Here is a 25,079-nt window from a genome sequence, read left to right as displayed (position 1 = left end):
AATTTTTTTAAGTTTCAGTTCTAAGTAAGGGAACCTCAAAAATGTATTGTTTTTTTCCTTATTTTTGTGAAAATCTTAATGCGGTTCACAGAATACATCTACTTATCAAGTTTCAACAGTATAGTTCTTATAGTTTCGGAAAAAAGTGGCTATGATATACGGACGGACAGACAGACAGACATGACGAATCCATAAGGGTTCCGTTTTTTGCCATTTGGCTACGGAACCCTAAAAATGCTTATAAACCCCGAGTTCAATCCTCAAGCCTTAATCGTAAAGTATCAAACACGGTCCTCCATCTTCAAGGCTTCCCAGGTTCCGATTGGGCGTCTACTTTATGGATTTAATCAGAACATTCCTCTCCTTCGTAAATCACTACTCTTTAGATTACATTTATTTGAAATCACATTTTCGTCCGGAATCTTAACGTACTATTTCTTGATTTAATGATAAAATTCTGGAAAATTTCACGGAAATCACGAAAAAGGAGGGAAGGACGTTAAGTATAATTTAAACATATACTACATATATATGTAGTTGAAGTTGGAGTTAATAATAAATAAATAAAAAACCGGACAAGCGCGAGTCGGACTCGCCCACCGAGGGTTCCGTACTTTTTAGTATTTGTTGTTATAGGGGCAACAGAAATACATCATCTGTGAAAATTTCAACCGTCTAGCTATCACGGTCCATGAGATACAGCCTGGTGACAGACGGATGGACAGACGGACGAACGGACGGACGGACGGACGGACAGACGGACGGACGGACGGACAGACAGCGGAGTCTTAGTAATAGGGTCCCGTTTTACCTTTTGGGTACGGAACCCTAAAAACTACTTAAGAAGGAAGAATAGCTTTGTGATCCTAACGAAATAACGGTACTTTTTCTATGAATTTCCATTTTGGGAGAAAAAAAATCATTCACGAAATCTTAAAAAATGACATTGATTTTGAAGTCGATGACTTCGGCATAATATATTCTAGGATTATAGGATCCGCGTTTTTGAGAAAAAAGTTTTTTTTTCGTTTGCTAAGTGTGAAAAAAAAAATCTATACTTAAACCTAGTTTTTCATTGTGTCAATATACAAAAAAAATCATGGATATTGGAAAATATTTAGTGGTCGAGTACGTGCTATACTTCCCTCTTAAGTACAGGTGAGTAAATTTATGGTATTTATCCAGACATTTGTGGTTTTTATTATTTAATTACATATCGGAAAAATAAACAAAAACAAACATAATAAAACGAATAATTACTTGCCATATAGGTTAAAACAAAGACGGACGGACGGACGGACCGACGGACAGCGAAATCTCAATAAAAAAATGGAGTCTAAGCCAGCTATAACCGTAGCCTCACACGTTAATTTTTAGTGAATTTATCAAAGCTTTAATTAATCGCTATTCTGTTCCGCTGAGTAGAGATTATCGATATATGTATAACATGATTAAAATCGACAAGTACACATCCCAGCTTTCCCACCACCAAAATGGCTACGGCTTGAGTATTTAATTTTGTACTGAAAACAGGTAACGGGGGGCCTCGGAAAAACATCAAGGTCATGTCATCATCTCTTTCGGTGGTCTGCCGTAACGCTGCACTGTTTGATACCTAGTCGGTAGTTTTTTTGGCTCAGGAAAAAAATTATGAATAAAAAATAGTTAAGCCTCAGGTACTTTATTAACATTATTTACAAAGTCTTTGCATTGGTGTTTGGAATGCGCAGAAGTCTTCTCAAACCGTTTTTTGATCGCTTTGATCGCTTGACTCTTCGCTTGTCTCTGCCCGGTGACACTGATGATCTGGATGGAGGGAATTGCCAGTCTGGACACCTAGAAAACAGAAAAATTTTCAATGCGTATGGTTTGCCTTGTTCGGGACTATTACAAATTTCAAATCGATAGCGTAAGTGGTTCTCGAGATATTTAGCAATATGATAGGACTGAATTGCCCCATCATCATTGCGCACACAAATGAAAAGTCATATTATATTTTGTCATACATTTTTAGCCATAATATTTGATGACATACAAAGCAGTTGTCATATTTTTTGTGCATACCTAACGAACCTAACCTAAAATTTAATATGAATTAAATTTGTTACATTAGAAATATGACATAACTCATTTGTGACAAATACCCAGTTATGCTCAGGAATAATTCTGACTAACGATTTTTATGACTTACAATTGTATGCATAAAGTATTAGGAGAATAAAAAATATGAATAAAAGTTATTATGCGACCAGAGGGAGTCCCGTTTTGTAGCTCTAACTTAAGTAAATATCCCTTATACATACTTTAACATTATTTTGTCTGATTATGCGTTAAAAACCGCAAATTACGGCTAACATAAATATAAACCGTTTTGTTACAACTTTCTTATAATTGAATTATTACGTAATAATAACGCCTAAATGTAATTATGCACCAACAGCATTCTGAGCTCATTCTGTTTATGGAACTCTGCAATCGTTGGGAGAGACTGCATGCATGCCTTAGCTTTTAATTTATGTTTAGCTTTTAGTTTTAATAATGTCTCTTTTTATATTGTAATAACACTAGTAATGACATTTGATTTTAATGTTAACTAACCTTTAGTCTGTATTAAATTATTTTTATTTTTTATTATGTAATAAAAGCAAAGGAATTTGATTTCATTTTTAGTGTCAATTAAGATGACGTTCGTAGCTTCAACATTTCTTATGCGAACTGCCAAGAAGAGGAATACCCTGCCCGAGTCTGTGTTTCCGCATGAGTACAATCTGGATCTCTTCAAGGCTAGAGTAAATAGGTATCTCATAGGTAAGCGTGCTCCGCCGTAGACCGCATCATCACTTACCATCAGGTGTGATAGTGGTCAAATACCTGCCTATCCTACATAAAAATAACCGGCCAAGAGCATGTCGGGCCACGCTCAGTGTAGGGTTCCGTAGTTACTCTTCCGTCACAATAAGCTAAACTGGAGCTTAAAGTATAGTAAATTGTTAACCAAGGGATGAAACGGTACCTTTCACCCGAGTAAAACAAATAGGCAAATTTGCATAATCAGTACCTAATTAAAGTAAGTCTTTTTACTATGAAGGGAAAACTTTTTGCGATAACTCAAAAACAGCTAAACTGATCATGTCCGCTATAGTTTTCATTAAATGTCTTTCTTAAGCTCTACATCCACGATTTTTTTCATATTTTTTGGACCTATGGTTCAAAAGTTAGAGGGGGGGGGACACATTTTTTTTTTCTTTCGGAGCGATTATCTCCGAATATATTCACTTTATCAAAAAATGTTTCTTGAAAACCCCTATTAGTTTTGAAAGATCTTTCCAACGATACCCCACACTCTAGGGTTGAAGCGAAAAATAAAATTCACTCCCACTTTACGTGTAGGGGAGGTACCCTAAAAAAAATTACATTTTTAGATTTTATTGTACGACTTTTTCGGCTTTATTGATTTATATATCCATGCCAAAATTCAGCTTTCTAGCACTAACGACCACGGAGCAAAGCCTCGGACAGACAGACAGACAGACAGACAGACAGACAGACAGACAGACAGACAGACAGACAGACGGACATGGCGAAACTATAAGGGTTCCGTTTTATGCCATTTGGCTACGGAACCCTAAAAAACGTTTTATTGAGTGTGTGACTAGATGCCGCAATGGCGGTCGAAACATGCAGTTCCTAAACACATCATAGAGAGGTTGTGTACGTGTGTGTGTAGGTAGATAAAGCAATGTATCTTGTTGTATGTAAATTTGTTATTATGTAGCAGTAAAATAAACTACTATTATAGATCATTTGACACGTCAAGAATATGTTTAAGTAGCAATGTGCCAAAGCGAATTTTAAAACATTGCAAACAAATACAAATAGTCTCGAATTGAAATACTCTCGGTATTTTTTCTGCACATTTACACGTTCTTACAGTTAGTTTCGATTTCTATGTCATGAAATAGACAATAAGTAACGTAAATGTTAAATGAAACAGTCAACAGTTGAGAATATTGAGTTTTAAGTTTCCCTTATCTGTAAAGTTCCCAAAAATTTCGGGAAATTTGAGGATTTTCTGAAACATGCACATGTGGTTTCCGATGCGATAACCGTCTATGATAACTCAGTAACCAAAGTTGTTCACAACAATGTAGAACGTTCTCAACTTAACCAAATTACTTAACCCTGTGACGGCGTGATAGTCGATAAGTCATTTAACAAGACGTCCGGGTTGCACTATGGCTTCAAGCACAAGTTGTTTGTGTAAAGGTGTTATTTGTTCCTGAGTCATGGGTGTTTTCTATATATTTAAGTATTTATAAATATTATTATATATAACGTTGTCCAAGTACCCTCAACACAAGCCTTATTGAGCTTACTGTGGGACTTAGTCAATTTGTGTAATAATGTCCTATAATATTTATTTATTTATTTTTATAAAGGCCTTCACACACTTTGCAACAAATGGCATGCGGTTTTATGTAATTGTTTGATAAGTATTTAAATCAATCGGTCAAATCCGCAATATATTGCATATTGCATACGGTAACGGCGACGTTTGGAGAATCCTTAAAGGGTAGTATACCATGTTATGTAGTATTAGTAGAAGATCAAATATAGATCGTGTCATTCACGAAGACGCCTGCCTTGACTCGTATTGTTATATCATTATAGGTTATGGTTGACGAATCTGCGTGTCGTGAATGACACTAACTATATAATAGTACGCCATGTAAGACGTTTGTATTAGACTTAAAAGTGACGTTGGGATTCAGACTGAACAAGCATTATTGCTGTATTAAATGTCAAAAACGATCTTGCTGCTCGGAATTTTGACATTAGTGACAGCTATGCAGTCAGTCACGCTGCAATACTGCAACAGTATTGCAGCCTGAAGACTTAAGAGAGTCTTCTTCTTTCCCCCAGACTGGTAGTTCCATTTACTTGGGGCCGGTCCTCCTCGTCCGCATCCTCTACTGAGCACGATTTCGTGCGGCGTTTATGTCAATTTGAGCTTCTTTAAGGTCTCTTTCGATCGTCGTGTGCCAAGTGGCGGGTGGTCTTCCATGGCCGCGTGGCTGGGTTACAGGCAGGTTCAAGGCCAGTTTTACCGGGTGATCTTCTTTGGACGTGACCGTACCATCTAAGGCGGTTTTCTTTGACTTTGTCGATTATTAGCGCGACTCTAAAACTTCCCCTAATATACTCATTCCAGATCTTATCTGATAGTGTCGCGCCAGCTGACCATCGTAGCATAAGCATTTTGGCAGTGTGTACCTTTTTAAGGTGTTATTTGTTTGTAGCCCAGCACTCCGATCCGTACAAAACCGCCGATCTTATTGTTGCAGACTTAAGAAAGTATTATTTATATTTACTTTTTGGACATTTTCGAATGCAGTCAAACGCATATGCATCTACATGTACGAATATAACTTCTGATCGAATAGACAGGTTCCATTTCAACACAAAAACATAATTATTTAAAGAAAAATATGATCAGCTTTAGACTTGACACATAAGGTCGATGCGGTTAAGAGTGACATATAGGTAAGTGTAGCTATCACATTATCTACTTGGTACCTATACCTACTTGCATTTAGTGGAAAATGTATGAACTATTGACCCGGACCCGGGTACCCGGACCCCGGTACGTCCTTAAACTACGTCCAAAAGAGAGGTATGGGCATTGTGAATTTCATCTCGCTTTGTGTGGTAGGGCACAACCAGTGGATGTCATTCCAGATCTAGAGCAGAGCCCAACTGGGGAAGTACCTCCACCTTACAGAAAACCGCAGCCAAATAACACTAGACCCTACTCATAGTGTTGTGTTCCTGTCGGTGAGTAAGATTGCCAGAGCTCAACGATGGGGGGGCGGGTGTTACGGTCGGCAACGCGCATGTAACTCCTCTGGAGTTGCAGGCGTACATAGGCTACGGAGACTGCTTACCATCAGGCGGGCCGTATGCTTGTTTGCCACAGACGTAGTATAAAAAAAAAAAAACTAGGCCCAGACACTAATCAATGTGTAAATAGGCCCTAATGTGAAGGCCCGCATAACTTATCCGTATTGTGCTTATGACGACATATTATCGGTGGTGTATATTATATATAGATGTGTATAATGCTACGTCAAAATTAACCGAATTAGTTAACCCTGTGACGGTGCGATGGTCGATAAGGTATTTAGCAAGATGTCCGGATTGCATTATGGCTCCATCAAGCTCAAACTGTTTGTATAAGGAGATTAGCGGTGTTCCATGTTGGCTGACAACTAAGCTCTAATGCCAGATTATAGGGGTATATAATGTCAAAAATATTATTATGTGGGAGCTTTGAGCGTATTCAAAACTATTAAATTATAGACAAGCGAATTGTAAAATCTTTGAATACAGTTTTGTTTCTTTTTAAAAATAATAGAATGTTTCCTTTAAGTAAAACGAGCTAACGTAAGGTTTTAGGCACATTCCCTCCAAGGTCCATCATTTTTCCACACTGTATAAGGGCTTGTGCACAAAGCACGCGAAGTGCGAGAGGGGGGGAAGGAGGTCACGAAAAACTCACGAGAGATCACGTTGGGGGGGGGGGGGGGGGGGGTATAAGAAAACCTAACGTTTTTTTTTCTATGGTGGACGAAAGTAAGAAAAAATATGTACCACATACTTTATATCGGTTTTGTTAAGCATAACTTCACTTGGCACTTCAAAATAGCGAGTCTAAACAAGATTTACTCTATACATTACAATTTATCTTAAAATTAGGTCGAAAGAAAAAATTAAAAAAAAATACACGTGAGGTTATGTGGGGGGCGGGGGGGAGGGGTTCGCCAAGAACCTCATCAAATATCACCAAGGGGGAGAGGGGGTCAAAAAGTAGCCGAAAAAACCTCGCGTGATTTGTGCACAAGCCCTAATATACTGTGTGTATTTTTGGTATAACCGCAAACTTAAACTAGACGTAGGTTTCAGTGCTATAAAACAATACTAAAAGATTTTTTACAGTACATATGGGGCTACTTTATAGCACTAGTGCGAGAAGTAGCATATTACGTTACTGTGTCGAACATTTAAAGGGCCATATGTACTGTAAAACGTTGTACGATACATGTGCGAATAGGTAATTCGCAACTCGTGTCGATTTAAAACACTCCCTTCGGTCGTGTTTTAATTTATCGCCACTCGTTTCGAATTTCCTATTTTTCGCACTTGTATCGTAATGTACTATTTTTACTTAGTCTTAACTACCAGAGCATAAATAACTTTTGACATTTTTTCGAGCAGCAATCTACTTCGTACATCAGTCATTTGTAACAGTTGTGATTGTGACGTCGCCGTCGTGTCGTTAAGTGCGACGTTTTGAATTTAAAAAAAGTAGTGATATAGCTAGACTAGACTAAAAGATTAGTATAGAACCGAAGTTATAAAGAATGAAGCATTAGATAAATAGTTTAATACTGAAAACTGCATGTATCAACTTAGGTATAAACCTGAATGTCATATTTATTATATAAAAATAAATTTTCGTTTTTCGTTGACTTGCATGACATTTATATGTACTTCTGGTCTCCCGCGATACAGGCCTAGCCTAGTGCGGGGACTCCTGGAAACTCTGTTGTCAATCTAGTTATGCACCAACTCTTAAAAACAACCGCTGTATACTTTTTCTGTGTCCTTTCTTGTGCAATAAACATATTTTTTTATCTTTTATATTTTTATCTAGCTCGCTGAATTATTTTATATCGAAAAATAAAAGTTGTCCGTTTTTAGGGTTCCGTAGCCAAATGGCAAAAAACGGAACCCTTATAGATTCGTCATGTCCGTCTGTCTGTCCGATTATGTCACCGCCACTTTTTTATAAAACCTATGGAAGTGTGTTCATTGAAGCCTAAACCCAAGGGTAGTGTATACACAGTGTATGGTATATTTTCAATATCAAGGTAATTTCACCAGATTGTCTGATACACTTAAAAAAAACGAAAAAAAACGAAACTCTAGTTCAAAAGTTTCCAGTACGATAACCAGCTAACACAATAACAACTCGTAAAACCAATACACCCAAGTTCCAGTGTCGAATGCACTATAGTTAGGGACAATCTGGTGAAACTCTCCAAACACAAATGCGAATATAAACTGAAACTTGCAATATTGCTAGAATAGTCATTCATACTAACTAAGTCTGACTACTAAGGCCGAGGCTCTGAATCTCATTTTGACATCAACCGTCTGTGCATCTAATATGTGAATCCGTGCTGTCCCTATTATAATGAAAACAAATTATGACTATGTTTCCTGCAGCAACGCAGTCGCCTGCATTACTGCAAAATTATTGCAGCGCGATTTTACTACCGACTGCATTACTGCCACAAATTGTAAAATCGATGTTGCTACCCGGATTGTTGACAAAGTTATTACTACACAATAAAAAATAAAATAAATAAAGTAAAATACTGCAGCAGTAATTCTGGGTGTAGTCTGAATCCGAACGGTACCTTTAACTTACTTCTCCAAGTACCTTCGTAAGTATTACATTTTAAACTGCCCTACTTTTCGCATTGGATATGTGCGAACTTGATGGTGTAAAAACAATATGCATACAGGTCCGGGGATCGAACCCGAATCGTCGCTGTTACTACCAGTTTCCAAGCGGCTGTTTGCCAACTGCGCCACAATAGGATATACGTCGGTGAAATTAAGCCACTTATTATCGAGTAAGAATTGAAACAAAAGAAGGCCGTGAAAGTAAAATTTTACACTTTTTTTCGCCTAGCCCACATTCGCCAACCGCCTGATAGAGTGGTAAGGAACTTCGTTTCAATAATATGTCCGAATTGTCCGACACCCACCAGGGCGGCGCCACAGTCATGCACGGAGCGAATACGCATCTTAACTTACTTTTCAATATCAGGTAGTACGTGTCCCTTGCACCGAGCCTCCCATTTCGACCAGTACTTGAATCCTTCCTGCTCGAACACTTTCAACGCGCATGCGCTGTCGTCTTTAATGTCATCGTCCAGTAATGCTGAAATCATTAAAAAAAATATATGGTTTTTATACACGTACATATTAAAAGGGTGAATCAATTATTTCTTGTTGTTATTATGTGTTGTTGTATGTTGTTGTGTTGTCCTCTGGAGATGCAGGTGTACATAGGCTACGGAGACTGCTTACCATCAGGCAGGTCGTATGCTTGTTTGCCACCGACGTAGTATAAAAAAAAATGTCCTGTCAGTCAGGCGAAAATAGTAGCAGTTTGTTAGAAGAACTCTTTATATTATTGTATTTTAGATGGTTAATTATGTAAAGGGCTGATAACCACAAAAAAATACAAATGCATGTTTGGTACCTATTAACCAAACCTTTTCTGGCATTTAAATTATTAAATACCATTTAACTAGGATTTACAATAATATAATGGCTCCTCTACATGATGGCCCAGCGCAGGCCAGTCCAAGGGACGCATTTATGCGTTTAAGGGAGAAAATGATATTGCTATCTCATTCCACCGCATAGCTGCGTCCCTTAGACTGGCCTACGCTGGGCCACCGTGTAGAGGAGCCCTAATACCCCTAGCTGCTTTTGTATTGACTGTCATTGTTAAGGTACCGTTCAGATTCAGAATATAGCCTATTACTGTTGCAGTAATGCGGCATGACATTACTGCCGACTGCATTGGTACTGCATTGGTATCGCGACTGCAATACTGGTGCAGTCTGAATCGGAACGGCACCTTAAGTGTCCTCGGCAAGCTAGGCCGAATTTCACCTTCCCATACAAGCATAGTTTCGTTTTCATTTTAAAACTATGTGTTGGATTGTAATGAAACTTTGCACATTGCAATGGCTGAAAATATATTGCTATTAGTCTATATTTCTCCACCTTATAAAACAAACAAAATAGAGCAAAATCAAGTTTTGTATGAAAATCTTAAATGCGCTGTATTAATTTAACTATAGTTTCTGGGGCTACATAAACTAGTTACAGCCCTAGATATAGGTACCTTATCCTATTGTAAGTACAAACAAAGTTTTAAAGCAATCTAGCTTGTCGATTTAAAATTAGAGCGTAACTACGTTTGTATGGTGAACCGAGCTTGCTGGGGACCCTTAGACATCCGCCATGCTACACGGCACGACCTCAAACTTACCTTCGCAAGTGATGTCACATTTCCCGCCCTTCTTTCCTTCCTTGCACCACTCGCTGCCGATCTGCAGAACAGAAAATATCAGTTATACATACATATTTATGATTATAATAACAAACGCTTCGTTTACGAGTTCAAAACATCATGTATAAATAAATGACAATAGTATAAAAAAATATTAAAAAAGCATGTTTTTGATTAAAACATCAGTTGTTACCGTAAAAACTTGTCTCTAGTGAAAATGCGATATACCTAGTTTCCCGTATCGCCACAGTAAAAACGCATTTTCACTAGTTAAAACTACTTCTCCATAAGACTAATTTTAATTGTTTTTTTTATCAAAACTAGTTTCCGTGAAGTGCTTTATGAGTACTTGTTCAAAATGTATTTCAATGAAAAGTCGTTTTATAAAATAATGCTTACTTGGAACAAACCATAATACTTTCTTCGCGCTGACTTAGTGACTAAAGCAGCGGTGTTTCTATCGCTCTCCTGCTCTATCATGCACACCCCTGAAACAAAGCAATACAAAACGTTAACACTCGTGAAGTCAACAACCATCATAATTATTCATAATGTACCTAGTTCTTGCCTTCTTCTTCTTTTAAAATATGGCTTCCATCAATTCTATGATGATTTTGAGAATGTCAAGTTTCGTTATAAGTTTTAAGTGTGCTCGTAGAGCATGACGTTGTTCGGTAGTTGCTTCTATTAAAGAGATAGCTGGACTTTACTAAAAGCCACGATGGGCCGGGTGTTGATTAAAACATGGTTAAACGCGTATCAAGATTAGTTTTTTATTAGCTGCACACTTCCACGATAGTTTACTGCATAATAAGCTAACAATATTACACTTTGAACAACATGAATGAGCGAAACACCATAGATGAACAATTTGACAGAGGCCGCGCAATTGACGACCAGCTGTGACACTGCAATGGCGGAAGGATTCAATGTGTGCGTGTATACCTAGGCGGATTGAGTACATTTTCTCTAGTTTGGTACGAACACCTTTCTAGCTCGGGGATAAGGTTCAATTTAGTATGGCAAAAGAAGTGAGAGCGCCGTCCACTTTAGGTACAACTTCATGGATTAATATCGTATTTTACGAAAGATAATGTGTTAATTGATTGACTTATGTATCAAAATTTATCCTGCCTCTTTTTTTCTTTCGATCGGTATAATTTTTGCAACATTCGACCACGTATGCCGGCGTATTAAATTTTTTTCTTCGAACAATTAACGCACTGACGTTTCAATTCGACTGACGGCAGATTGGTGGATGAGGCCATAGAGATAACTATCAATGTGTGTGTGTGACGCATAAATACTAGGAAATTGGTGGATGATGGAATCCTATTTGTGTTTTAGCGAAACTACGTCCTTATTCTAGGTCCATGCGAAACACAAAGAAAATATTCTCGAGACGTCTTCGCCATCTTGAATCTCAAGGACGACCGAAGTTCTTGCCTATGATTCGGTCAAATTATGCATCGCATTTTATGATGCGATGTCACAATTGGGTACTTGACACATGTTGAATATTATAACAAAATCTAGTTAAATGGATAGAAAATGCGCCATCCATTATAAAAAAAAGGATTTAAAAAAACATTGAGATTTAAAAAAAATATAAGGCTCCAAACTCTAAAATAATATATTTTTTTTGTCTTTCAAAAAGAGATAAAAAAATGGTACCATAAGATTCCATACATTTTATTGAAAAATAAATTGTATGACAACTATACACATAAACGCAATATTTCAGAGTCAAAATGGGAATTTCCTTGATCTTCCATACATTTAGGACAGACTTATATGATGTGACGTCACTTCACATTATCATTTTGTTAGAGGCGTTTCAATCGTCGAGTGCGAGCTTCAGACTTTAACTCTCATTTCTGATCTTTGTGTTGCTTAAATGTCATGAGTCCTATATAAACATTTGATCCTCAGGAAAATCGAGATCGTTCGACATTATTTACAAAAACCTGTAAAGTAGCCAATTGTCACAAGTGACCTTGATGTACGAAATATATTGCCGGTCGAAAAAATTCTAAAATTAATTATGTTCTGCGGTGGCAGCATGGTTCCATTTTTATCACTTGTCACTATGCCCGCCACTTTCGCGCTTACATACTTGTTAGAACGTGACAGGCATGGTGACAAATGATAAAGAGCCGACCATCTTAGCCCTACTTGGTAGTCACGACTAATAAAGAAAATCTTTCAGAATTGTTTTATAGCACCAAAACTTACATCTAGTTTAAGTTTGCAGTTATATCAAAAATACACAAAGCATGGCCAGATTGGCCAGGTAATAGACTGTCTATATCTATGAAACCTATCTATAGTCTAGTTCTGAAGTACCCGACAGGATAGGTTATCTATGAGTATTCATGGGAAGTCGTCGAGAATCTCAATCGACTTGAGATAACGTCTATCATCTTTATCATTATGATAACAACTTGAGTACCTATTTGTCTACGAACACGTACAGTCAGCTTCAATAGCAGTGGATGAAACAACGCGCCAAAAGGATCTGATATTCCGGATAACTTTTCCAAATGTAGATAATTCTCTAAAATTCACCTTCAAAAGTAAATATTTTACAGTCTAAATTGTCTTACATATAGAACTATTAATTTTTGTTAGGCTGTTACAGAATGGTAGATACTTTTGACACCTTGTTTGATCCGCTACTTTCGATGCTGACTGTACTTAGGTAGTAATGAAACATATTTTACGCTTAAAGTAGTCTATGGAGATGGTTGGATCTGTATATTAGGGAATGTAAACCGGTGTTAATTTGTATGAAAAACCGGTTAGTAACCGAAATTTCATGCAAATAAAACCGGTTTACATTCTCTAGTTGATAATTATGTTTACTATAAATAGGGATAATGACACATGTTGAATTTTATAAAAAAAATCCAGTTAATAAGATAGAAAATAAGCAATTTATCAGAATAAATTGGAAAAAAAATATTATAAGTGATAAAAATTAAAGATTTAATAGACTCAAAATTTAAGCTACAAAGCAATATAAGTCAGAAATGACAGTCAAAGTCTGACAGTCGTACTCTACGCGCGAAACGCCCCTTATTAAACGCTACTTGAACGTGACATGACGTCACGATCAATTTCAAGACCCCTTAAAGTATAGAAAACAAGAAAATTACGATTCGAACGGTGAAATATTGCGTTTATATATACACCGCGCGAACAAGTAACCTGACAGATTTAAGTGGTGTATTCTTGACCGCATTTAGAGACCAAAATGTAATACAAAGTTTTCTGAAAGCGGTCTTATTTAAAAGATAGTGACAATTCTCGTGAAAAGGGTCTAGCAGGCTAAGCTAATAAGAGTGGTCCCCACGAGGGATTTAGTTATACTTTTAGGTTGAGTAGTGGCCGAACCTAAGAACACTGTCCCTAATATCAGATCGTCACAATAATGTTGAAAATACGAGGTAATTTTTAAACTTTTATTTTAGCTAAGCCAAGCATGCGAGTGAACCAAATAAATTCAGAAAAGAGAAGGATAAAATAAGGTTTACAGTTCTTCATGTCCTTAAACTTAGATAAAAAAAATAGTTAAACCATAAACGGACGGTTTTACGGTTCAATTTGTAATGGGTTGATTGATTGATAAAAAAAACAGAAAAAAAAAGTATTATTTTCTTGATAAGAATGGAGATAAAAGATTGAAAAACTGATAGCCGTTTGTCTTATAATAAATACTATTCTGAGTGGTTGCTACGCGAACCTGATTTACTATATGTATCTGTACCCCTAGTGTAACTTTGGTCGACATCATAACGTGACGAACGCGTTTGCGTTAAGTCTCATTTTGTATTGGATTTTGAGTTTCCAAAACGTCCCGCTTGGCGCGCTCTTTCGAAATCCAATACAAAATGAGACTAAACGCAAACGCGTACGTCACGTTTGGAAATCGAATTTATTTACACTAGGGGTACTGATGATGAGTTAAACATAAATAAGCCATTTTTAAGCACACGACACGACAATATCAAACGCATCAAGCCAAGCGCTCTCACAGAACTGAGTAAAACATGACTAGCAAAATATGCCCAATTATGTTCAGAAATGTACCTTTTACATATTTTACCACTTTATATGGATTTTTCCACTGGAAACGTTATTCGCAGAATCATTATTATTGTAAAAGTCGAAATTAGACAAGGTGATGAACCCATTATTCTAATATTTACGGATTTTCCACATGGATGTAATTACTAACGCTAGACGAGAAGACGAATCAATTTGCATCAAGGATACCAGTATAATAATATGCCATATGTAATATTTAACCTCACTCATTTTTAGGGTTCCGTAGTCAACTAGGAACCCTTATAGTTTCGCCATGTCCGTCTGTCTGTCTGTCTGTCTGTCTGTCTGTCTGTCCGAGGCTTTGCTCCGTGGTCGTTAGTGCTAGAAAGCTGAAATTTGGCATGGATATATAAATCAATAAAGCCGACAAAGTCGTACAATAAAATCTAAAAAATTTTTAGGGTACCTCCCCTACACGTCAAGTGGGGGTGAAATTTTTTTTTCGTTTCAACCCTAAAGTGTGGGGTATCGTTGGAAAGGTCTTTCAAAACTAATATAACAAAAGGGGTTTTCAAGAAACATTTTTTGATAAAGTAAATATATTCGGAGATAATCGCTCCGAAAGAAAAAAAAATGTGTGGGGGGGACACATTTTTTTTATCGCAAAAAGTTTTCCCTTCATAGTAAAAAGACTTACTGATTATGCAAATTTGCCTATTTGTTTAACTCGGGTGAAAGGTACCGTTTCATCCCTTGGTTAACAATTTACTATACTTTAAACTCCAGTTTAGCTTGTTGTGACGGAAGAGTAACTACGGAACCCTACACTGAGCGTGGCCCGACATGCTCTTGGCCGGTTTTTTATTTTATTTAACTTTTATTGCACAAAAGAAAACCTTACAGTACAGAAGACTGACTTAATGCAATGCATGAGGCATTATCTACCTTACTAAAACGTGATACAGTATACTACTAAAACGGAATACTGCAGAAAACCGTAATCACATAAAACGGGATGTTCCGTGAGAAAGAGCCCTTAAGTGAGTAACTATGAATTTCGGTTTTGCCTGCAAGAAGGTTACGGACACGAATAAAATTGAAAGAGTCAAGTCTAAAATTACGTGCTGCGTATCCTGTTTCTAAACATCTAGACAGCCTGCACAAGCTGAGGATATTATGCTAGTGAAAGCGGTCATATGTAGACTGAAAGGTCTTGTTAATATATGGATTGAGTCAGAAGTCATAATCACCTGCCATGACTTACATTAAACTGTACATTGATAATAGGTTAAAGTTAAGCAGGTTACAGTGAAAAATACATTTTTTAAGATTTTATCTCTAAAACGGATACTAAAAGGAATGTCTCGCTTTGAGCATAGGTGGATTTACCTATACCTTCATACAATATTAACATGAAAATAATCGAGACAAGTTAAAGTTAACATTTCTGATACAAACTTGCTTCTACGAAACTACGACACTTGGGTCATGATGGTTCCCTACGTTGGTTAGCTTGATACTTACCTAATATTTTGCCATAGTTATGATCTAAATATATTTGTCTGTGTGTGAGTGAGATATAATACCGTGGATGTACTGGTTACAGTGAAAATATCCTTGGATAATTTTTGTGCGTGAATATTGTTGTACAAAAATTACATATAAGACCTGTGCAACGCACATTTTATGAGGTATTGTTTATGTCATTATATAGCATGCTATTGTATTAATATAAATTGGTGTTTATAAAATCTAGAAGCGCTGGTGGCCTAGCGGTAAGAGCGTGCGACTTGCAATCCGGAGGTCGCGGGTTCAAACCCCGGCTCGTACCAATGCGTTTTTCGGAACTTATGTACGAAATATCATTTGATATTTACCAGCCGCTTTTCGATTAAGGAAAACATCGTGAGGAAACCGGACTAATCCCAACAAGGCCTAGTTTACCCTATGGGTTGGAAGGGCAGATGGCAGTCGCTTTCGTAAAAATTAGTGCCTACGCCAAATCTTGGGCTTAGTTGTCAAGCGGACCCCAGGCTCCCATGAGCCGTGGCAAAATGCCGGGACAACGCGAGGAAGAAGGTGTTTATAAAATCTAATGAACTAAAAATGGAAGAGCGATACATTTGGACAAGACAGGTTACAGTAAAAAAAGCTACTTTTTAAAAAATATAAGTATTTAAATTAAAATAATGACTTGGCCTCAAAACACACTGTTTTGTATATCTATAAACATTTTTGTTTCATGTGAAAAAGAGAAAATAAGCATACATTCAATTCAAAAACTGGTCGATTGGTTAAAATGCCACTTTTTTGAGAATTACTCATTGTTAACCGCTTAGAAGCTAATTTTCTGACCCGTCATTAACTGTCAGTCTAGTTTAATGGAGTTTATATATTAGATCTTATGTTAGTCTTTACAGTATTTATAAATAAATAATAAATAAAAATAAAAATTATTTATTTTCAGATTCCTCCGATCCATAGATTGTTAGTTACAAGACACTTATAGAGGTAAAACTACATTAGTAAACTATCTTATATTACAGGTTTCATACAAATATCTATTTCTTAGGTCGTATGATATGGAGGTCGGTATATCGGTGGAGAATATCCGAATCCCACCTCTCTGCTATCATTCTCAGGATGCTGTTTGCGCTCCCCCTCATCCGCCTCACCACAGATGCCGTCTTCTTCCTCACTATAGCATAAAAGTCCTCTACAGCGGCATCGGCAAACATTCCAGAGGCGCTACAGAATCGAGGAAGCCCAAACAGCATTCTGAAAATGTTATTATATTGGATACGCAGGGTATTATAAGTCTTCAGCCTGAAACTGGCCCACAGGCCACACGTGTAAAAACTTTGACAGTAAGCTTTGAATAAAGTCAGCTTCACTTGGGCACTACAGCGTGCGAACCTGTGTGCCAGCATCCCACCTCGGACCGACAACGCTCTGCGCTCCCTCTCGATATCAAGATCGTCTTTCAGGTCCTCGGTCACAATATGCCCTAGGTATTTGAAATGTGTGACACGATTCAAAGGATATCCGTTCAACATTATTTTGGGCGTGTAGGCTGGACACTTTAATTTACCCCTAAAAATCATGAACTCGCTTTTGGCAGCGTTGTATTTCAAACCGTGTTATAATATGCGCCTTGTTATCTGAATAAAAAATTGAATTAAACAGATATTATCTGCCTTTAGCTCTCGCAAGACCTTGACTTTGACTCGCGCGACGCATGATAACACAACTCCATGTTACATGACAAAATTGCGTTTCATCGTCACGCCTCCGTCGCGGGTTTCCCCGTGTTCTATTGTTTCCATTTGATGTTTTTTTTTCTATACCATGACAAACAACTTACGACCCGCCAGATCGTAGAGGGCAGCCATATCCTAATAATTACACCTAAAACGATATTACAAGGGCGTTGAGCATTATACGAGCGTTTTTTTAAAATGCCACTTTCATTAATTTTGTATGGTGGCAACAAAAAGGAAAGTTTGAAATACAGAGTGGTTATAGTCACTTACCTATTTACGGGGTGAATATTTTATTTATTTATTTATTTTATTTTATAAAACACACCAACAGTACATAAACAAAGCTAGCAAAGTAACAAGTATAGTGGCCACGTATAATATCTATGCACCAATAACAGGTGTGCAACAACACTCAAACAGTTCGAGGCTTTTTACACTACATTATTAACTACAACTATACATTAATAGATTAAGTGATTGAAACATGCATAGGAAAATACTAACTACTACTAATAGTACTAATATATTACCACAAGCATTTTAAGTTTTTTTTAAACATTCTGCGCTTTAAATTTTGAATATATAGGTCATACTCAGCAACTTTCACAAAAAAAGGTAGTTTCATACATTTTGGCTGTCTGACCTTGAAATTTTCTAAGGGAGAGTAAATATTTTGGTTGGTCCCATAGTAAAAGTTGCTCTGTATGAACTATATGTTCACCCCGTAAATTATTGCAGGTGACTAAATAAACAACCTCTATGGAAATTTTGAGACGCTTCTCCTATAAGGATGGAAAGGGCTCGCGATCCTGTCTAGGAATAACACAAAAGTGGCAAAAAAGGTCATATAAAACAAGTGGGATAGAAGAGGAACGCTCATACTTCTGCCCTCGACTTCGCCTGTGTGCGTTGATGATGGACATTATAGTGATTATGCCGGATAAAAACTATCTTGTCTTTCCTCGGGCCTTTGCTATCTCCATACAAAATTTCATGTAAATCGGTTTACAGCGGTTAAAGCGTAAAGAGTGACTAGGTAACATACCGACAAACAGACGGCCCGATTCGAAGAATGAGATACGACAGCGATAAGTTCTGGTTTAGATACGTTCTCATTTAGATATCGTTTGTACGTCGTATAATTGACAGAAGCAGCTCGATTCGGGCAACCACTGTCACTTTGACGTTCGATCTTATTGGGATCACAGCGGAATCGAAATAAATCTCAATTTTGACATGTCATTTAGTTATCGAGCGTTTAAAGATCTTATCAAGATCTTAAACGTGTCTTAATCATTCTTCGAATCGGGCCGAGTCTCGCATTTATAATATTAGTAAGGATTCACTGTGTCTGAATTATGTTGCTATTTCGTTGATCCCAGGGCACCCCGTAGGTACATAGGGCCTGCACAAGATCCTTTCACGCCTATTTTTGAGCTACCATTTTGGCCTCGTTCCAGCTCAGTCCTACGGCTCGCAGCTCCAGCTCCGCCTCCAGGTGTGGCGATCATTTTTGAGCAACAAAGGTTCCGTTCAATCTGATTGTACTCGCATATCTTACGTAGATTGATTCCCAGGCCCATGGCTCCAGCTTTCTCTTGAAGAATTATAGTTTTGTCAAATGTACGTACCTGTGAGGCATAATAGATACTGTAAGTCCATTTTTTGTGATTTTCGCTTTTTTTACAGTATTGTACCTACATACTTTCTGTTGCTCCATAAATACAGATTTATCGATAATACCACAAATTCCAAAGACACTCACAAAGACGTCTAAACTCTTAATTACCTATGTTACATATGCATTACGCATTTATTGTTTACAAAGACATTTTGGATTGCACGGGCCTATAAATCCAGGTATTTTGATAGGCTTGCGCGGGGATATATAACCAACACATAGAGAGGCCCTTTACAGAGCTTTAAAGTCATGTAAAAATGCTGGAACCCGTTCACAGGTACAATAGACACCTATTAACCGGACCAAAGTTGGCCGAACGTTAATTAGAATTGAAAAAAATGAAAATTAACCATTACAAATTGAACCTTAAACCATAACGGACGGTTACAGGTTACGGTTCAATTTGTAATGGTTTATTTTCAATTCTAACTAACGTTCGGGCAACACTGAACCGGACAGAGACATTATTATTTTAATATATCCAAGCGGACGTATATAATTGCAGATTCTTTCTTTTTTCTGAATAGTTTATGTATTTGCTCTCGCTAAGCGTCATCTTGTAATATTTTTATTGCTGCTGAAGCAAATAATACACTTGATAACAATCAAGGCACAACCTAATTTCATATATATTTTCACAATGAAATACTTTACAATTACATCATCATTAGAAGTCGATTCATCTGCTTGTTTACCTCCTGTATCATACAAAATAAACTTAGGACTATAGTTCTCTTGCTAAATGCATTTATGTACATTTAGATTCATTTTGTAATGTACTATAAATAGCCACTAAGTACGCTTCTGACGACACGTTACATGAATAAAATACCTAGAACCTATTTCGTGCACCATCCGTAAGCGAGTCGTTTCAATTTCAATTTCGTTGCTGGAAATATTCCCTAAACACTCATCTGCTTGAGACATGTATAAAAGTCTGCATATTTTGCTAGTAAGGTGTATTGGGGTTCTTGCGATAGTATTATAGATACAAACGGTAGTCATAGGTTATATAATTTTAGATTACTGACGACGATGTTTTTTATTAAATTACTTATTCACTTTGATGAATGCTTTTTTCTTTATAAAAAATCAGTTCAGATACACACGTAACGTAACATGTTAAATCAAAAATCACCGGACAGCAGATAGATACTACGATTTTATCATACAATCATAGCATACATACAACGACTAGCGACCGGAGCGAACGGCAAACGTACGGTGTTGTGAGAGATAGGTGTACTTTGTGCTTAGAAGAAATGGGCAAGCCTATACACATTTATGATATTTTATGAGACCTGTTGTACCTAAGAACACAATATTGTCAATAAATAAATCTTATCTTATCTTATCTTCAGAAATTTGTGATTATTTAAATTATTCCTCTCACAAAACTACCCCAATATACCTTATAAGTATATTTTAGTTCAGTATGAAAGCGAGTGGTCTTATTGTCTGGATTTGAATATGCAGATTAACTAACATCTAGACATTTTGCAAGAAATATATGACATCTAGTTATTATCTTTAATAGTACCTTGGTATTTGTTTAAGCACACGATTCTTGAGAGATTTTTGAAGATACTGATATTGTTAGCTTAAAGGCCGAACTACACCAGTTGCAAAGCTCGTAATACCTTGATACTGGTGAAATAATCCCACTGGACTGAAGCCATAATTTGAAAAGGATGATGATGATGATATCGAAATGGAAACGATATGGATCTAGATCTAGTATTTGACGTATCTTTGACGTTTTCTATCTAATTCTATATTATCCTTAGCTAAGTGAAATGTATATATAAATGACAATGTATGACTATTACTGAATAAATTATTTGATATGATATGATATGATATGATATGATATCTTAAAGTTCAAATGTGGCCGTAATTCTAAATACGAAAATTATGCAAAGTAACTGCCGTAGGTTAATGCACCTAAACTGTAGCGTGGCGTATTCGCCTTGTACAGAAGTACCATTTATCTCTAACGTGGTCGACATTGTCTTGTCACGTGACGTCAATAAAAAAATAATATTAACGCTCCGATAGTCATTTGTTCAATTTAGTTCTGTCAATCAGCAGCTGTCTGTGCTTTGGCGCCCTGGAATACTTTTCCATGTAGATCTTAACGTCTACATAGGTACGCGTTCAAAAGTATATGCCACATTATAATCGTTCGACATATAAAGACATATATCTTTTTGTTAAGCTATTAGAGAATGGTAAGTCTGAAAAGTCGCAGACATATGTGTATACACCTTAATATATGGATAATAAGATCGTGTATAGCACGGTCTGAAGGGCGCACGGACGGCCCTATCAGTCTCAAATATAGATAAATGTCTAAAATTCACCTTCAAAAGTATGTCTTTTACAGTCTTAGTTGTTCTACATATAGAACTATCACTTTTTGTTAAGCTGTTACATACAGATACTTTTGAAACCTTGTTTGATCCGCTACTTTTGATGCTGACTGTACTACATGGATGCGATCAGTTGAGAAGGAGGCTGGCTCAGATGGCCTCGGCTGGAAACAGCTGGAAGTAGCCGCTCAAGATCGCAAAAACTGGAGATTTTTTCTGGGAGCCCTATGTCCCTAATGAGGGTTAACAGAAATGCATCATCATATCATCATACATATTATTGGGACTTTACTTGTAATTTTTGTATCGATATTTTTAGACGTAACCGTATGCATTTGGCGCATAGTTTGATACTATGAGATTGCAATTCGGGAGGCGAATTGATACATACAGATTCTAAATAAGACTACACTTTATTCATAAAGATCATCGATTATATACCCGGGTACGTCCTTAAACTAAGCCCAAAAGAGAGGTATGGGCATTGTGAATATCATCTCGCTTTGTGTCGTAGGGCACAGCACAGCGGATGTCATTACAGATCTAGAGCAGAGCCCAACTGGGGAAGTACCTCCACCTTACAGAAAACCGCAGCCAAATAACACTAGACCCTAGTCATAGTGTTGTGTTCCTGCCGGTGAGTAAGGTTGCGAGAGCTCAACGAGGGTGCGGAGTGCTAGGGTCGGCAACGAGCATGTAACTCCTCTGGAGTTGCAGGCGTTCATAGGCTACAAAAACTGTTTACCATCAGGCAGGCCGTATGCTTGTTTGCCACCGATGGAGTATAATATATACAGTTCTATACACAACAATACACTGATTGTACATAAAAATTATGAAAATCACCTTCCTGCTCATCTGCTGCGAATGTCATTAAACCATAACGTGACATAACCTCACAAATAATAGGTAGTTTATCAGAACAAAGCCGTGCCAGTGAACAGTATTATTAAAGTAAACAAAAGTGACCTTGGATATCATTTTAGACTGAATGTAAAATGTGTTGTTGCTATGTTCTTTTGATTAGCTAGATATAGATTTGATTAAAAACTGGGCGTAAAGCCAGGAAATTACAGAGGAACAATAGTACATTGTGCAACGAGGGGGGTAGGGTAGGTGAAATATTGGAAACGGTGTTAATTAAAGACCAGAGTTTGCAATATTCTTACCCTCAGAATTACACACAATGTGCAATGTTCATCACACTTGAAAAAAAAAAAAAATTTTAAGCGAAATGATTTTAAAATACGATAATATTTCAAATCGTCCGCGATATTGTCATTTTTTGTCAGGTTAGGCATCGAAGGCATAGACTCATCCCATATTCCCATATCCCATATTATCCCATATTCGTCCATGCTTTAAAATTGTGTACTAATATTTTAAAACTCTATTAAATTAATCAAATTAAATATTTGTACACATACACGACAAAATAAATATATAAAAACGTCAGTATTTCAAAAGTAAAACTCATTTATACTTACTTGGTTCGTATGAATTAGTCACTAAAAAAAACTTTTTTTTCACAATACATAACTCCCACGGGATCAATATAGGCCTTTGTCCTTCAGTACACCTGCATGAAATAAGATCTTTTTCGAGCAAGTGTGACAAAAAGGATATTGCGCGCCGCGCGAGACTTACGGCGGAAGATATGGCTGACGCGCGGATTTTTACCTTTTATCTCAATAACTCTGAATACCTATATACGTAAATTATTATTTATTTTATACTCAAGTTATACTACTATGTTATTCAGGGTAGGAATGATAAAACCGTCCGTCCTTTGAGTACTTTTTGAGCATCCACCGATTTCTGTTATAATTTTCCAGAGTGGATCATCGATTGTTATAATATATGCAAAAACAGAGCTATCTGGTTTTACTCGATATCAGATTTCACCCCTCTTTCCCCTACAACTATGTTGTTTGAAAAGATAAGATCACCTTTTTTTCGGTATTGTTCCAATCTTCCAATTGTCAACTTAGTTGCATCACATATGACCTACATATTAACTTCACAAATTACGTACAAACATTGAAATTAACCTATTTGAACAGATGAGAGGCAATTTCTCATGAAAAACATCATACACAGTAGTTACGTGATTACTCTCCAGATGCAAACATTCATCTCAGTCTTACCCATTTGGTTAAACGTATAGGGAAGTATAAAATAACAAGAAGTGCGTGCTGATAAGTTAGGTTAGGTCAAGTTAGATTAGCACTAAATTAAGATGCATTTGGTGAACGTAGTCAAAACATTCTTCTATAGCGTTCATTGTTCGGGTATGACTTAAAAATTATACTTCATTTTTTTTTCATTTCAAAAAAATATCTACATTAACTAAAGAAAAGAAACAAGATGTGACATGCAGGTTCTGCCAGGAGTCCGAGGAAACTGCAATGCACATTCTCTGTTCCTGTGGACCACTAATGTCTAAAAGAAGTACCTACCTACTTAAGGCGGCACGTATTGCAACCCTATGAGATACAGAACATTACGGCCCAAAGAATCTGGAACTTCCTGGATTCCATGGGCTTTAGTAATGAACTTTAAAGGGCCGTCACAGTAGATTACTGCTTGGTCGACGTGGCACTCAAAGGCCGGCAACGCCCCAATAATAATTATAATACATTAACTACAATTTTGTAAAATTACTACAATAAAATGGAAAATTTAATAAAATAATTCGGTCTATTCCAAAGTTATTAGTATAATCTGCCATTAGCCAAAAATTTTGGTGTATTCCCATCATTCCCCGCCCCACGTAACCACCGCCATACAAGAGGCGGGCACAGATGGGAATGATTTGTATGTAGGGCCTATTCCCATCGGTGCTCGGCGGGGACAGTTGGGAATACACCAAAATTTTTCAAATTATAATCTTGATTAGTAACTAAAATGCCTGGTAGGTTATAATAACACACTTCGCGGCATACCGGGATAAGAATGAAAGAAACCAGGACCATATTTAAAAACATACTATGTTTAAAAAAACTACATGTATACCTAATAACATTAAATACCAATGTCCAGCGGAAAATAATGACTGTCCAGCTTAGAAAATTAAATAAATTATTGACTTAGCTGAGCAGACAGCCTTTACATAATTTTGTCATTATAAAACGCACGTAACGGACCTTCGAATCAAAAACGAATTCAACTGATTTTCCAGACCTAAGTGATCCCATAAATGCTCCGTGAACAATTTTTTTACGGAGCACTTAGACAAAGTAAGTGAGTAATTTATCCTTTTTCCTGAATACGATACGATATTTAGTCCAAAAAGACAAACAGTTTTAAAAAATGTATAGGTTCTACTACTATTCTACTTTCCCCAGTACTCGTTAAATATATAATATTATTAAACTAAATCTACTCACAATTACTAAGAAATGTCCTCTGAAAATTAATCTTCAGCAGCTCCCTCGTGAGTTGACACCTCGTGAACACCTTAGCGTCGACGACTAGCAAAACAAAACACAACGCTAGCATGCATCGCGGCGCCATCTTGGACGGCTGGCGGCCGACTGACATGATAGTAAACA

The 25,079-nt window shown here is 36.9% G+C and overlaps 1 pseudogene; it reads right to left on the bottom strand.

Moving 5' to 3' along the window:
- Positions 1-1,658: 1,658 nt before the first annotated feature.
- On the bottom strand, positions 1,659-25,079 carry LOC133516545 (lysozyme-like; annotated as a pseudogene).

The sequence above is a fragment of the Cydia pomonella genome, chromosome 3 (genome assembly GCF_033807575.1).
Source record: "Cydia pomonella isolate Wapato2018A chromosome 3, ilCydPomo1, whole genome shotgun sequence".
Classification (NCBI taxonomy): domain Eukaryota; kingdom Metazoa; phylum Arthropoda; class Insecta; order Lepidoptera; family Tortricidae; genus Cydia; species Cydia pomonella.
This window is presented reverse-complemented; position numbering and strand designations above follow the sequence as displayed.